This window comes from Bos mutus, chromosome 13, assembly GCF_027580195.1.
Source record: "Bos mutus isolate GX-2022 chromosome 13, NWIPB_WYAK_1.1, whole genome shotgun sequence".
In the NCBI taxonomy this organism is placed as follows: Eukaryota; Metazoa; Chordata; class Mammalia; order Artiodactyla; family Bovidae; genus Bos; species Bos mutus.
The window spans coordinates 75,089,997-75,103,909 of record NC_091629.1 but is presented as its reverse complement, the minus strand read 5'-3'; the positions used below and the strand labels follow the sequence as shown (position 1 = coordinate 75,103,909).

The 13,913-nt window shown below is 47.4% G+C and overlaps 1 protein-coding gene across 2 annotated transcripts in view; it reads left to right on the top strand.

Moving 5' to 3' along the window:
• ISM1 (isthmin 1) overlaps window positions 1-13,913 on the top strand; it is a 95,072-nt gene that overhangs the window by 44,913 nt on the left and 36,246 nt on the right. The gene's annotated exons all lie outside the window — the stretch shown is intronic.

Below are 13,913 nucleotides of genomic sequence, written 5' to 3'. Positions count from 1 at the left end.
CACTAAAGTGCCCTGAAGAGTGCAGAAGTATAACAGCAGCTGGCATACAAGGACTGCCACGCATGTTCACATCTTTCAAAGTTCACAGCTTGAAGATGGGTATGCGGGAGACTTGCTGCAGAGCCCAGAACTCTTGCACGAAGTATGATGTGCCGTTTCATTCCTGTCTTTCCCATCATTAGTTTGCCAGCATCCGTTGTAGTCCATGCTCATTATACCAGCTCTTTGTGTTGACCAGCACTTACTGACCCTGTGACGGTATCAGCCTGCACAAGCCAAGTGGCTTTGGGCTGGACTGGCATCTGGATAGTTTTCCTAAGAAAAGGTGGCCAGGACCCCCATAACAAACAAAGTAGGGGAGCAGAGCTGAGAATTAAATCAGCAACGTGCTGCTGGCCAGTGTTCTTGAAGTAGGCCCCTTGAACCCGTTGCCTGAGTGGAAGCTGCAGTGAGGGAAGATGGGAGATTCAAGGTGGCTGCAGACTCTCTTACTCTAGAAAACCCCTGGGAGAGAAATTAGGACAGCATACAGTGGGAGGAACAGGGTTGCGGTGCCTACTCTGCTAGCCAGAGGCCTCTCAAATTCAATTTCCTCCTCCTTGGAACACAAGCACTCGTGTCTGCTTCAAGGGGTGTTGTGAAGATTAGACACAGCGTCCCATGCCTGGCCTGGGTGGTGGTGTGCTTTGTCCCAGATACTTCCCGTGTGCCCAGTGTCTTCCATTCACCTCTCCAGACTGACCCCGCAGCCTTCCCCACCCTGTCGTGTGCCTCAGCTACATGATCTGTATGTATCGTATCAACGGACTCCCTTGATCTTGAGCTTCTGATTGGAATTGGCCAACAGTAAACATGACGAGAGAGGAGAGGAAGAAGAGGGAGGCATCCATATTTTGTAAGGCCCATGTACACACACACAACCCCCCTCGCACTGGGGAGCAGCAACCGCTCCCTTTCCTTGCCTTTCCAGGCCTGGAGGTATAAGATCTCCCTGGCTTTACCAGCCCTGGACACCTCAGCATCTTTGGTGGTTTCCAGCCTCCTTGTCCAGAGAAGGCAATGGCACCCCACTCCAGTACTCTTGCCTGGAAAATCCCATGGATGGAGGAGCCTGGTAGGCTGCAGTCCATGGGGTCGCTAAGAGTTGGACACGTCTGAGCAACTTCACTTTCACTTTTCACTTTTCACTTTCATGCATTGGAGAAGGAAATGGCAACCCACTCCAGTGTTCTTGCCTGGAGAATCCCAGGGACGGGGGAGCCTGGTGGGCTGATGTCTATGGGGTCGCACAGAGTCGGACACGACTGAAGTGACTTAGCAGCAGCAGCAGCCTCCTTGTCCACCCATCTGTCAGCTCTTCTTTCGTTAAGCTCCCTAGGTCACATGTACCTCAGTGCCACCCATTTTCTGCCCAGGTTCAGACAGACACACCCTCGTACCAGGATGTTTATCTTGGGGAGAGTAGCAGCACGTAAGTATGTGCTCTGGTGCACCCCCTTTCATGACCATCCCCCAAAGAAAGCCCCTAAGAAGCTCAGTCTTCTCTTTCCTTGAACCTCAGCTAACTGAGCTCAAGTGGGAGAATGATCTTTACGAAGAACAAAACTAGCAGGTGCTTTGTTTTTCTGGGGTCAGAATAAGAAATTGTATGGGGTCAAGGAGTTAACATCAATAAAGTGGCTGAAAGTGGTCCGGTGGGTGCCCTCTGCCAGTTGATGCTTGGCCTTCTGCTCTTCCCAATAGGAGGAGAAACCCACAAAAAGTCCTGCTTACAGATCATACTTCTCCATACTTGTTTCTACTTGTTAGTGCATTAGACAAGTATCCAGAAAAGGGTCTTTTAGAGAAAATGAAAGAACCTTAAATGGTTATTGTTAAAGAGTCAGTAGATGGTGAGCTGCAGAATCAGAAGTATGGATGGTTTTACTTCCTTATGTTGGACTCCTTCACTCTTAAAGAATTTCCCACTTTCTCCCTGGCATTTCATATGCAAGCATTTCTTAACTTCCCCACTGGAGGCTGGAGTCTTAAAGACAAAACCCTGTCCAGATATGATTTTCATAAGAGTCTCTTGTAAAATGGATACATAACCGGAATTCCCTGGAAGTCCAGTGGTTTAGGGCTATGTGTTCCACTGCAGGGGGCCCAGGTTTGATCCCTGGTTAGAGAATTAAGATCCTGCAAGCATGTGGCATGGTCCTAAATGAATAATAAAATGAATTCTTGTCAAAGCTTTATTGAACTAGCTAATGAGAGAACTAGAAAGATGCTAGTGCCAGTTAAGTGCTTGTGAGGAACAGATATTTATAAAATTAGTGGAGAAAATCATGACCGAGTAGATTTGGAGGGGCATTGACCCTATTATTCATTGTTGGTTTTTTCCCCAGTTTTGTTGAAATATAATTGATATATAACGTTGTGTATATTGAAGGTATATAACCTAATGACTTGAGATACGATACCTTGTCAATGATTAGCATAGTAAGTTTAGTTAACATCCATCACTTCACATACTTGGAATTTTGTCCCTTATGATGAGAACATTTAACAAATTATTGTTTCTACCAGACCAAAAAATAAATTATATTTCTACAGGGTGGAAATCTCCAAGTTCACGTGTAACAAAAAATAAATTATATTTCTACAGGGTGGAAATCTCCAAGTTCACGTGTAACTTTTAGCCTAAGCCTTTTGTGTGTGTGTGTGCGTGTGTGTGTGTGTGTGTGTGCTCACTTGCTCAGTTGTGTCCTATTCTTTGCAACCCTATGGACTGTAGCCCGCCAGGCTCCTCTGTCCATGGTATCTCCCAGGCAAGAATACTGGATTGGGGTGCCATTTCCTCCTCCAGGGGATCTTCCCAACCCAGGGATCCAAACCACGTCTCTTACGTCTCCTGCATTGGCAGGTGGATTCTTTACCACTAGCGCCACCTGGGAAGCCCTAAGCAATAGTAAATAATAAGTGAAACAAAGGTCCATTCTCCTAGAAAAGTAACCAGGGACAGGCCTGTCATACTATATGCTCTGCTGGGAACTGATCAACTCGCAACCACCCTTTTGCTTTATTTCCAAGTTTGGCTCATTTCTCCTCACAAGGTATACGCTATTGAACTGCCTCACCACAGGCTCACGGCACCTGGCCCAAAGCAGATGCCCACAAAATGCCTGTTGAGTGAACCTATGAATAGAGCAGATCTCCATCCATTTATAGAAAAAGATTAGCCAAGCGAAGTCCAGGGCCCACAGTCGCATCAGCTGCCAGCTTTCCGAGCAGGGATCAAACAGTTTCCCTGGAGGAGAACAGAACAGCAGTCCAAATAAGAACAATCTGTACCGGCAGGTGGGAAAGGGGACCGGTCCTGGTGGGGTACAGCTTTCTCTTCACCTCAGGCCATAATCGGCCTATGATGGCTCTATAATTGCTTTATAGTGTCAGTAGGGGTTCCCCAATAAATGAGCATTGCTGGTTTCTGGCAGCTAACAGAGCCATACAGGTGCATCGTGAAAGTGTGAGGGAGCATTGTTAAGTCTCAGCTCCAAATCTTTGAAACACTGGCTGTGGGGCTGTTAACAAAGCAGCCCCTGTGAATGATGGAAGCAGTAGGCAGGGGGATGTTTTTCAGCAGATCTGACCCAGCTTTGAGTCGGCAGGTGGAGGGATGGGGGAAGGTGCCGAGGAAGATAACATTTGCACTGCATGCCTTTAGAACCATCAGATTTTTGTTTAATTTCCTCACCCTCAATTTGATGTTTTTAGCCTTTTGGTATTGACTATTTGGAAAAGACTCTGATGCTGGGAGGGATTGGGGGCAGGAGGAGAAGGGGACGACAGAGGATGGGATGGCTGGATGGTATCACTGACTCGATGGACGTGAGTCTCAGTGAACTCCGGGAGTTGGTGATGGATAGGGAGGCCTGGCGTGCTGCGATTCATGGGGTCGCAAAGAGTCGGACATGACTGAGCAACTGATCTGATCTGATTTTCTTTTAATCATTGGAAAATTTTTTTTTTTCTGGGACAAGTGTCTCTTGAGGATTCTATTCCTAGGAGGTGAGATAGATGGATTGGGAGCTTTTCTCTAGTTCTCATCCTATGTTGATGAGAACAACATACTCATCCTCATACCCATTTTACAGAAGGAATAGCTGAGGTCCTGTATCAGTTAGCTTCTGCTGTGTAACAAACCACTCTGAATTCATTAGCATAAACCACAATGTTTACTGTTTCTCATGATTCTATGGGTCAACTGGGTGGCTTTTCTAGTCTGGATTAGCTCAGGTGGGGCCAGATGGTCTAACATAGTCTCCATTTGTGTGACGAGTCATTGGCTGGCTGTTTAGTCTAGGGTAGATTATCTGTTTCACCTATCTGCCTTCATCCCACAAGCTAGCCCAGGCCTCTTCACATGGTGGTCTCAGGATTCCAAAGAGCAATTTTAAAAAAAAAAAAGTCGAGCTCCAATATACATTTATCTCTGCTTACTCTTGTCCATCGGCCACAGTAAGTCACATGACCAAATGCAAAGACAGTATAGCAGACCACTACCCAAGGCATAGATAGTTACAGGAGGAATCTGCGGACGTTTTCGCAAACCCTACCAGTCTAGGTGCAAAGGTACAGAAACTCGCCTAAGCTCACAAAACTAGGTAGGGGCAAGGCAGGGCAGAGACCTAGGCCTCAGACCTCATGGCCCAGGCCCCTTCCTCAACATCATAAGCCCTTTTCTAGGATTCCAAGGTGAAAGTCCAGTTCCCTCTAGAAACCTAGTTTACAGGTACTGGGAGCAGAGAAATTCATGGTAGGTTTCAGTGATGGGTCTTCACTTTGGGTGTTGAGAGAAATCCATCTTCTTAATTAAAACAATAGCTGAGCAAGGGTCCCTCGGGCCATCCCCACCCCAGGCCAGTCTGAACTCTGCCAGTCTTTACCGTTTGACTTGCCTCCCAGGTTCCGACAGCAGAACACCAGCCTTGACTTGGTCTTGGGTGTCCCCCTTGCCATGTGGGGAGACGCTGCATCACTGCAGGGGCCTCCACCTCTGGGGTCTCCTTGTCCTGTTCTGTGCTCTCCCTCTGGTCATGGGAGGACTTAAGACAGCTGGGCCCTTTAGGCATGCTAATAATTTGATGTCTCTGCAACTTGGGTCCTGGAAAAGGATCTGGAGAGTTTACCACTCTGTTTTCCTTCCCAGATAATGGAGAAAGCACAATTTTAAAAATCCACAATAATCCACATTCATTAAATATTTGCTTCAACTTTGGCTTAGAGGGGGAGCTGATCTCCAATGGCCGAAGCCCCCTGGTGGCCACCCTTGACCTGTTCCTTGATCCCTGAACAAGTTCAGTCAACCCTTAAATTCCAATGCCTCTCTCAGCACTCAGCAGACAAGACCTTCCCTTAGCTTACAGGGGCACCGGGCAGGGGGAGTGGGCAGCACGCGTATCTCACACCCCAAGAGATGTTATTTATGCAAGTGTCTCATCTAGGCAAATTCACCACCTCCCTGGAGCAGAATTCTGGAAAACACAGTCTCTCCATCCACTTCCATTGGCAGAGATGGTTCAGATGATGTGTGAAGGTTTCTTTGGCCAAATTGGCTTCCCAGCCTTGAACTCTGCTTCTTACGTGTTTTCTTAGACTTGAAAGAATAATTCGCATCCCATTTCTGTCCATTCTTTAGTCTAACAGGACATAAAGGAAACGGGGCCCGGGGAGCTCTCACTCTGCTTTCTTCGCCAACAGCGGAGAAAAGCACAACTTGAAAAATCACCAATAATCCACACATTTTCAAGATCAAAGCTGTTTACAGAAGCATCCAAGACGAGCTAGTGGGGCGTTGACTCCCGTTTTGTCAGCTGGCCCCAAGAGCCTTCAATTAAGAAAGAAGCACGGGGGTGGGAGACTCTCATCAGCGGCCCCTTCCCCTCTGGAGCCAGCTCCATGCCCAAGTGCAAGGAGTCAGCCATTCTTCATGCCTTCCAAAGCATCACCCGAGATCATAAGCGAGGTCACTCCCAAGCCCTAGAGTAAACAGCCCTCTGATACATTCTGCCCCCAAAATGGAAGATTCCTCAGCTATTAGTCAGACTTTCAACAGAAGGCTCCATTCCCAACCAAGATGAAACACTCCGGCATTCCTGAAATGTGATGTGCCTATGTCACTAGCTCCCAGGGTTGTCTTCAGGGTCCGACAGCAAAGATCGGAGTACAGTTATGGCCACTTCCCTCTGCCAGGAGTTTGTCTTTCCCTGCAAAGGGGCATTGCGTGTTCATGCTTGCTGTAACATACAGCCATGGATGTCTGCTCTGTTCCCGCTACCTGAAGGGGTATGATCACCATCACTTGCCAGCAGAAGGTGGCCAACCTCACCATCAGTGTCTTCAACAATGCGGGCTTCCCCCCAGAGATCTGGTTCCTTCCTCCCAGCCTGCGCTGAGCAAGCCTCCACCACCAGTGGGTGCCAGGCCTGTGGTCACCATCTCACAGCTGTCTTCCTGAGTCCTAAGAACAAGCAAGCATCCCCCACCACCTCCTGAGAAGGCAGCTTTTCTGCCTGAAATTCACACCGTTCATCCTTTGATTTTCTCTTCCTGGGAGCGCTCACACCCCCAATCATGTGAAAAGATAATCACTGTGCCCTTTTATCCTTTTTTGCTCCCCAAACAGGGAAACTTGTGCTCTTCCCTTTGAAATACCACCCATGGCATTCTTGAACTTATTTTTAGACGTGTGGAAACATTCCAGACAAAAATCGATGCCCGGCACAGATAAAGCCCCGAGTGTGTTTATCGTGGGGAGAAGAAAACGGAGTGTTTTAATGTGGAAGGAGCGTGGCCATATGCCTGGATGCAGCGTGGCTGCCTTTAATCTGCAGAAAGGAAACAAGCATTGTCGATAATAATATGCAGCTGTCCAGCCCAAATGAGGACATATTGCTAATTAGCTATATTGTTAATATATTTTAAGGAGAGAGGCTGCAGTGACGTTAATTATAATCTTTGTTGTTGGTTGTTCAAAGTCTATGAGACCAAAAGCCTTGCTAATAATATCTTCTTTAATATCTTCAATAGAAGATTCTTGGGTTTTTTTTTCTTTAGAATCCCACATAAAAGCCACATTAGGGGTAATGAGGCCTGTAGCCTGAGCCTAATTAAAACAACATCTAACTAAGCCTGTGGCCATCATTATCATCAACTAGTACTTATTGGGTGCCCCCCGAGCTCATTTGGAATTGGAGGGTGTGGGGTTTGAGATTGCAGATACGGCCTGTTCTTTGCCCTCCAGAAATTTGCCATCCCGTCTGCCTCCAAGAAGTCTGCCTGGTTGCGTTAATCTGGGAATAGTTACCACAGCCTTGAAAGAAAAGAAAAAAAAAATAGGCATTAAAACTGTCCAAGCCAGCCACAATTTGTTACTAGTGTGTGCCTCTTCTGAGGTTCTGGAAGTGGTCAGATCAGCCCTGGTTTTCACACACCGGCCTTTGGTTGAGGTTTATGGAACAGGGCAGGTGGCAGTGATTCTGAGCACGGTTTTTCCAAAGGTGGACGCACAGCTCCTTTTCACAGCTTGATTGTCCTCCCTGGAGCTGATCACCCTAAATAGCTCTGGGGCTTGGTTCTCCAAAGAACCCCTGCCTCTCTCAGTCCTGTGCCAGATGAGCAGCTGCCGACTCTGCTGTGAGTGCTCTGACCTCGATGTGGTCCATGGCGGTCCACCTTGGTCACAATGTAGCCAAAGGGATGGATCCCCCCCGACGTGGCTGAGGGCGGCGGCCGGACGTCCCGGCTCTTGGGCAGGGGGATGTCCCGTGGAGAAAGTACACGAGGAGCAAAGTGTCTGGGCCTGTCATCTTGGAAACCACACCAGGGCTGCCGACGAGAGGTTTCCTCAGCCATCTTGGCAGAGCTTTCCTGGGAGCATTCAGAGCTAGTGACGGGAGCCAGGGAGGCGATGCCCGCCCATAGAACGCCAGCAAGCCTCCAGCTGACCCAGAGGATGCCACCAGGGAAGTGGTGGCCTAATGGAAAAGTCACAGCATGCTAGGAGAGAAAGCTTTCAGACCAAAGGCTGGTGGGTGCAGACATCTGGGGTTGGGCCTGGCATTTGTATTATTTATCCAGTGATCTCTTACTGAAGACAGCAGAGTGGCAATGAGCCTAACCCCAACTCCATCCCAGCCTGATGGCCCTTGGGCCTCAGTGCCAGGCCCTGGGAGGCCTTGGGGAGTCTGCACACTCCGTGTCCTTCGCCAGGATCGCCAAGTTCACTGGCCCATCTCCCTGTCTGCTCTGTGATCGTCACCTGCTTCCCAGGCTTCACGGTACTCATTTGTTCAATCTTGGTTCAGACATTATTTCCTCAAGCAAACCTCCATTTCTCTTTAATACAAATGTTCCAAGTAAGGAGTTTTATAAGCCCTACCTCAAGTGCGGATGATGGCTTTTCCTGGCTTCCTCTGTTTTGTGAGTATCATCGTAGGTTCATTGAATGTCACGGATGCAATGCATGGCAGTCAACGACAATTTTTGTGTTTTGACACCCAAAGTATCTAATCCTGGTGCACCGAGGGCCCTTCAGGATGGCTCCCATGTTGTTCCGAGGGAACACCATTAATTCCTGAGTCTTCCTTGGTTCCTGCCACAGGAGAGCATCCCAGACTCACTTGACTTCCCCACCCCAGCTCTGGAATCAATCATTTGTCCAAGGAGATCTGGATTCTTTGAGGGCAAACACCTCGAAATTTTTTAGTGATAGGATTTTCAGACAAATGAAAGGAAATATGACATTACCCAGCAAGTAATGGGTTTGAGAAATGCAAGGTACAGATGCTGAAACAGTGAGAAGATTCTATATGTGGAAGGAGGAGGGAGGTGGTAGAGGGCAGATTTGGAAAGTCAGCAGCAAGGCTGAGCTCTTGTAACCTGGCTGACACCGTGAAGGTCTTGGAAATGATTCACTAAATGCTCGGTTGGTACCCGCATAAGCTGGGGATGGTACCCAATCCTGAGTCACTTTGCTGAACAGGGCTTTTCTCCCTTTATTGGTGGTCACAGTTCTCAAATTAGAGTCACACAGGGAACATTGCTACTCGCGCCTCAGTTGTCCTCAATGTCACTGTTTGTAGCAAGGGTGCAAGAAGTTCAGAGGTCATCATTCCAGGGCTAGTATGAAGGCTCTCGTGTGTTACCAGGGACCTCAGCCCCTCTATCTTGCCATTCAGCCACCTTTAGAGAGTATCTTCAACCTCATTTCAGCAGCCTCATTTCACTTCAAACACTCATATTATCCACACTTCAGGCAGGAGAAAATGAAAGAGAGAAAAGAGGCAAAAGGTAAACTGACTCTGCCTTCTGTCTAAGAGTCGTATCAGGGACCTTCTACTTACATCTCATTGGGTAGAACCGTGTCACATGATCATCCCTTCCTGCAGTAGGTGCTGGGAAATGAAGTTTTAGCCAGGCGTGTTGCCTTCTGAAATCAACCCTGAATTTAAAAAAAGAAGAATGGATATTGGAAATTGCAATATCTGCCACAATAATACTGCCATCTAAGGCAAAACACCAGGCTACATGAGCACAGAGCCTATTTTATTATTACTGTTAGCATTTTATTATTACCTTATTCCTATTTTTAAATAAGAATAAATTACAGAAAAAATAAGTTGTAGAATAATGGAGGGACAGGAGCTATGCACAAAGGTGGGAGAGTCAAGTGGCAGCTGAGTAGTGTGGCCACCGTATGTCATTCCCCTCACAGTTGAACAATGTGTGAGTGCAAACCACTTACTAGCTTTAGTTCTTCTGTTTCTTTATTAGTGGTCACGGCTCTCAAATTAGAATGTTGCTCCTAGAGCTGCAGCAATGTCACAGGTCGAAGGTCAACTCAAAGACACATTGTGGGCAAAGTGATATTTTCCCAAACTGAACTGATGCCTTTGTCTCACTTGGATTCAAACCAAATGAATCAGGCAGTTCCTTGGAAAGAGTGGTACTATTTCTTAAAGAGCAGACTCTCTGAAGCTCACGTTTTCAGAGAAGGATGCTTGCTTTGCTGAATAAAACACGAACTGTTTAAATCTTCATTTTGCAATCCACCCTTCATGAGAATCCTCGCTCTGCTAGGATTGTTATGTGAACTCGGTGAGTGAGTTTGGCCCTGCAAGGAGGTCTTGCAGATGGGGCCTCTGCAAGGAGTGTAGTGTGTCTTTGAGAAAGGATGAAGAAACGGTGTTTTCCTTCCTTATTAGCAGACCCAGTCTACTGTCTCCTGCCCTAGATTCTTGATTATCAAAATAATGGTTGCTCCTGAATCTTGTTATTGATTGAATAAAGTAGAGCTTCATTTTATGTGAGCCATTGTAAGGCACCCTTCTCCTACCTTATCAGTGCTGTGTTCAGTCATGTCTGACTTTTTGTGACTCCTTGGACTAGCCCCCCAGGCTCCTCTTGTCCAAGGAATTTTCCAGGTGAGAATACTGGAGTGGGTTGCCATTTCCTCCTCCAGGGGATATTTCCAACCCAGGGATCAGACCCAGGGATCAAACCCACATCTCCTGCATTGGCAGGCAGATATTCTACCTGAGGGCTTCCAGTTTCCAAACAGTTTGAGAGTGTACCAAGGTTTGGAGGGAGCCAAGTTTTCCAGGTCAACATGTGTTGTAGAAAAGCAAGAATAATTCAGATATTCAGAGATCATGATTAGCACTTTTTATGATTTCCCATTCCCATCTTTTAGACACTTTGCAAACGCTGAGCTTGTTTGAGGGGAGGTGGGGGGAGGCAGGAGGAGAAGGATTGGGGAAGGATGGAGAGAGGCCACAATTGTGTGCATAGTTCAAGCCAAAGCATACTTTGTGCCCCCATCTTCCCAGCACAGGCACTTGTGGCCTGAATCGTCCAGCCCAGTTGCCCTGACTCTACATTCCTCTTTTCAAGTGTAGACCCAACCCACCCTGAGTTCTCTGGACCATCCTGCTGGGACAGTGTGGGATTCTTCTTATTGCCTGCTTTGCTTTCCGTGGAGGATCGTTCAGCCACAGAGAGTCTTAGTTCATGTCTAAGCCAGGATGACTGTGTGCCTCTCCTCCCAGGAGAAATTCCAGAGTCAGATCAAGAAACCCATCAGAACCCCAGCCCTTGTTTTATCAGCCAGCTAAGCCAAGCGACAAATATGCAGCCCAAATACCTTTCCTCTCTCTCAGAAGCAATGAACATGAACTTGGGCAAACTCTGGGAGATGGTGAGCGGCAGGGAAGCCTGGTGTGCTGCAGTCCCTGGGGTCACAAAGAGTCAGACACCACTGAGCGACTGAACAACAACAACATCTCTTCTTCTAAAATAAGAGTTGTTGTAGTAGAAAGACTGCTTCATCACAAGGGAAAGGAAAGGGGGCACCATCTTTTAAAGATTTTTTTTTTTATGTGCACTATTTTTAGTCTTTATTGAATTTGTTAAAATATGGCTTCTTTTTTACATTTTGGTTTCTTTCTTTTTCTTTTTTTTTTTCTTTTATTTTGGCCAAGAGGCATGTGACATCTTAGCTCCCTGACCAGGGATCAACCCTCATCCCCTGCATGGGAAGGTGAAATCTTTTTTTTTTTTTTAATTAATTTATTTTTTAATTGAGGATAATCGCTTTACAGAATTTTGTTATTTACTGCCAAATATCAACATAAATCAGCCATAGGTGTACCTATGTCCCTTCGCTCTTGAACCTCACTCCCAACTCCCTCCCCATCCCACTGCTTTTGGTTGTCACAGAGCCCCTGTCTGAGTTCGGTGAGTCACACAGCAATCCCCACTGGCTGTCTGTTTTACATATGGTAATGTAAGTTTCCCTGTTAACTCTCTCCATACACCTCACCCTCTCTGGAAGGTGAGCTCTCAACCACTGGATTGCCAGGGAAGGTTCCCTCTTTCACCCAGTCTAGCAGTGTGTTCCGGTTGCCACCATGAAGCCAAGGCAGGATTTGCAGGGTATCCCTCAGGGTGTGGGAGAGCAAATCATGCACCCTTTCTGAGAATTAGATTCCCAGAACCTGCTGCAAGAAATTTTCCATGAGAAGTCAGATGTCCTCACTAACATTGTTGGGGATCCAGGGAGAAAAACAAGAGAAGGAGTGCATCCAGTGAGCTTGCCCCAGGCCACGATAGAGATGTTTTGTGTTGAGGAAAGAATTAGCCTGCCTCTCTCTCACTCTCTCTGCGTGCTGGATGGGACAAGCTGGGCATAATGCATTTGGCCTCTGTTGTGTTGAGCAATGTCCAGGAATGCCAGGGCAGCTCTCTCTAGGAGGCTATGCCAGGAGACGAAAGCATGACAGAGAGGTGACTGGAAAGGTGTGCAAAGACTCTGCCCCCGGCCACATCTCCCGAGCAAAGAGGAAGGGCAGGCAAAGACCTGATGAAGGGCAGCAGCTCTCCCCTCCCTAACTGCACGTTTTAAAGAGGAGCTAGCAGACAGGCTTCTTCCTAGCTCCGTCCTCTTCTCAGCCTCTGGGAACATTCACAGACGCGATCTCTGCACCAGGGAGTTTATTCCCCATCCCATGTCTGTTTAGAGATAGAAAAATCCAGCCCCTCAGGTCAGCTGTTTAATGAGATGGTCATCCGCTGCATGTGTTCTGTCCTCAGCCCACTCTTGACCTCGGGTGCTCAGAGTCAGGAGTGTTTTGATCCCAGATGTAACCCCTGACTGGGTCCGAGGCGCTGCAGGCAGAGGGGGCGGGGAGTGCGTGCGGAAGCAACGTGCTGGGATATCCACTCCAAAACCCCCAAACATGCCCAAGAATAACAAGGACATTAACCGCTGACCCAAACGCGGGTGAAATTCTATCTCCACATCGCCCTCCACCAGTAAACACGAAAATGCTACCCCTTAGGGGATGGAGGAAGCCTCCAACCAGAGGGCCAGGGAGAAGGCGAGCAGAAGCTACTCTGGGAAAGAAGTCCAGCAACTTCCACGCTCTCTGATCACTGGTAAAAATTTTCCCCCAGTGACAACCAAACACAGACCTTTTTTGCTAGCCTGGAAAAACAACAGACTTGCAACTTTTCACGATAAAGACCCTCAATTTGAGAACGCCTTTGTGTGACTTTTTCTTGGGCTGTCCCCCACCTCTCCATCCCCATCTCAGGTCCTTCTCCCCCGCTTCGCTCTGTCCCAGCCTCACTGGCCTTCTCTCTGATCCTCAAGTGAGCCAAGTCATCGGCATCCCAGGACGGTCTTCCTTGCTTGTTTCTCTGCTGTGTTCTTTGCTCAATAATTGCAGCTGTTCAGGTTTCACTTTGCAAGCTGCCTTTTCAGACAGGTCTTCCTCAGCCACCTACATCATGTTGTCCCTGACCACTGTCTGTTATTTTTCTTCTGAGCAATCACTGTTCTCTGATCCGACCCTATTCATGTGTGTATTTGTGGTTTATTCCCCCCGGTTAGATGCGCAGTCCAGTAGAACAGGGCCCGTGACTGTCTTGTTCATGGCTTTCCTATGCCTAGCACATGGTTGACACGTGTTGACTGGATGGCTGGAAGGATGGATGAGTGGATGACTGAAGACACTGAAGGCAGGAAGGAGGGAAGGCAGAAAGGAGGGAAGAAGGTTAAGTAGGTTGATAAGCAGATGGATGGAAAAGATGATGGATGGATAGATGGATGGATGAACAGATGGATATAATCAATGATTTGACTGAAATATTTTCAGATCTTTTGCTAACCCACACCAAAGAAACAAGCTCTGGACACTGGGGTTATAACTAAAGCCAGAGTGGTTAATCAATTGAAGCTGTGATAAGCAAACTATAATTTGATTCCAGTTCTAAATGAACAACTGTTCTCCATTAAGCACTTCAAGCTCCATCAGGCTCTTCATGTTGACATATGTTGATGTTGGATAAATATCCCATAATACACTGTG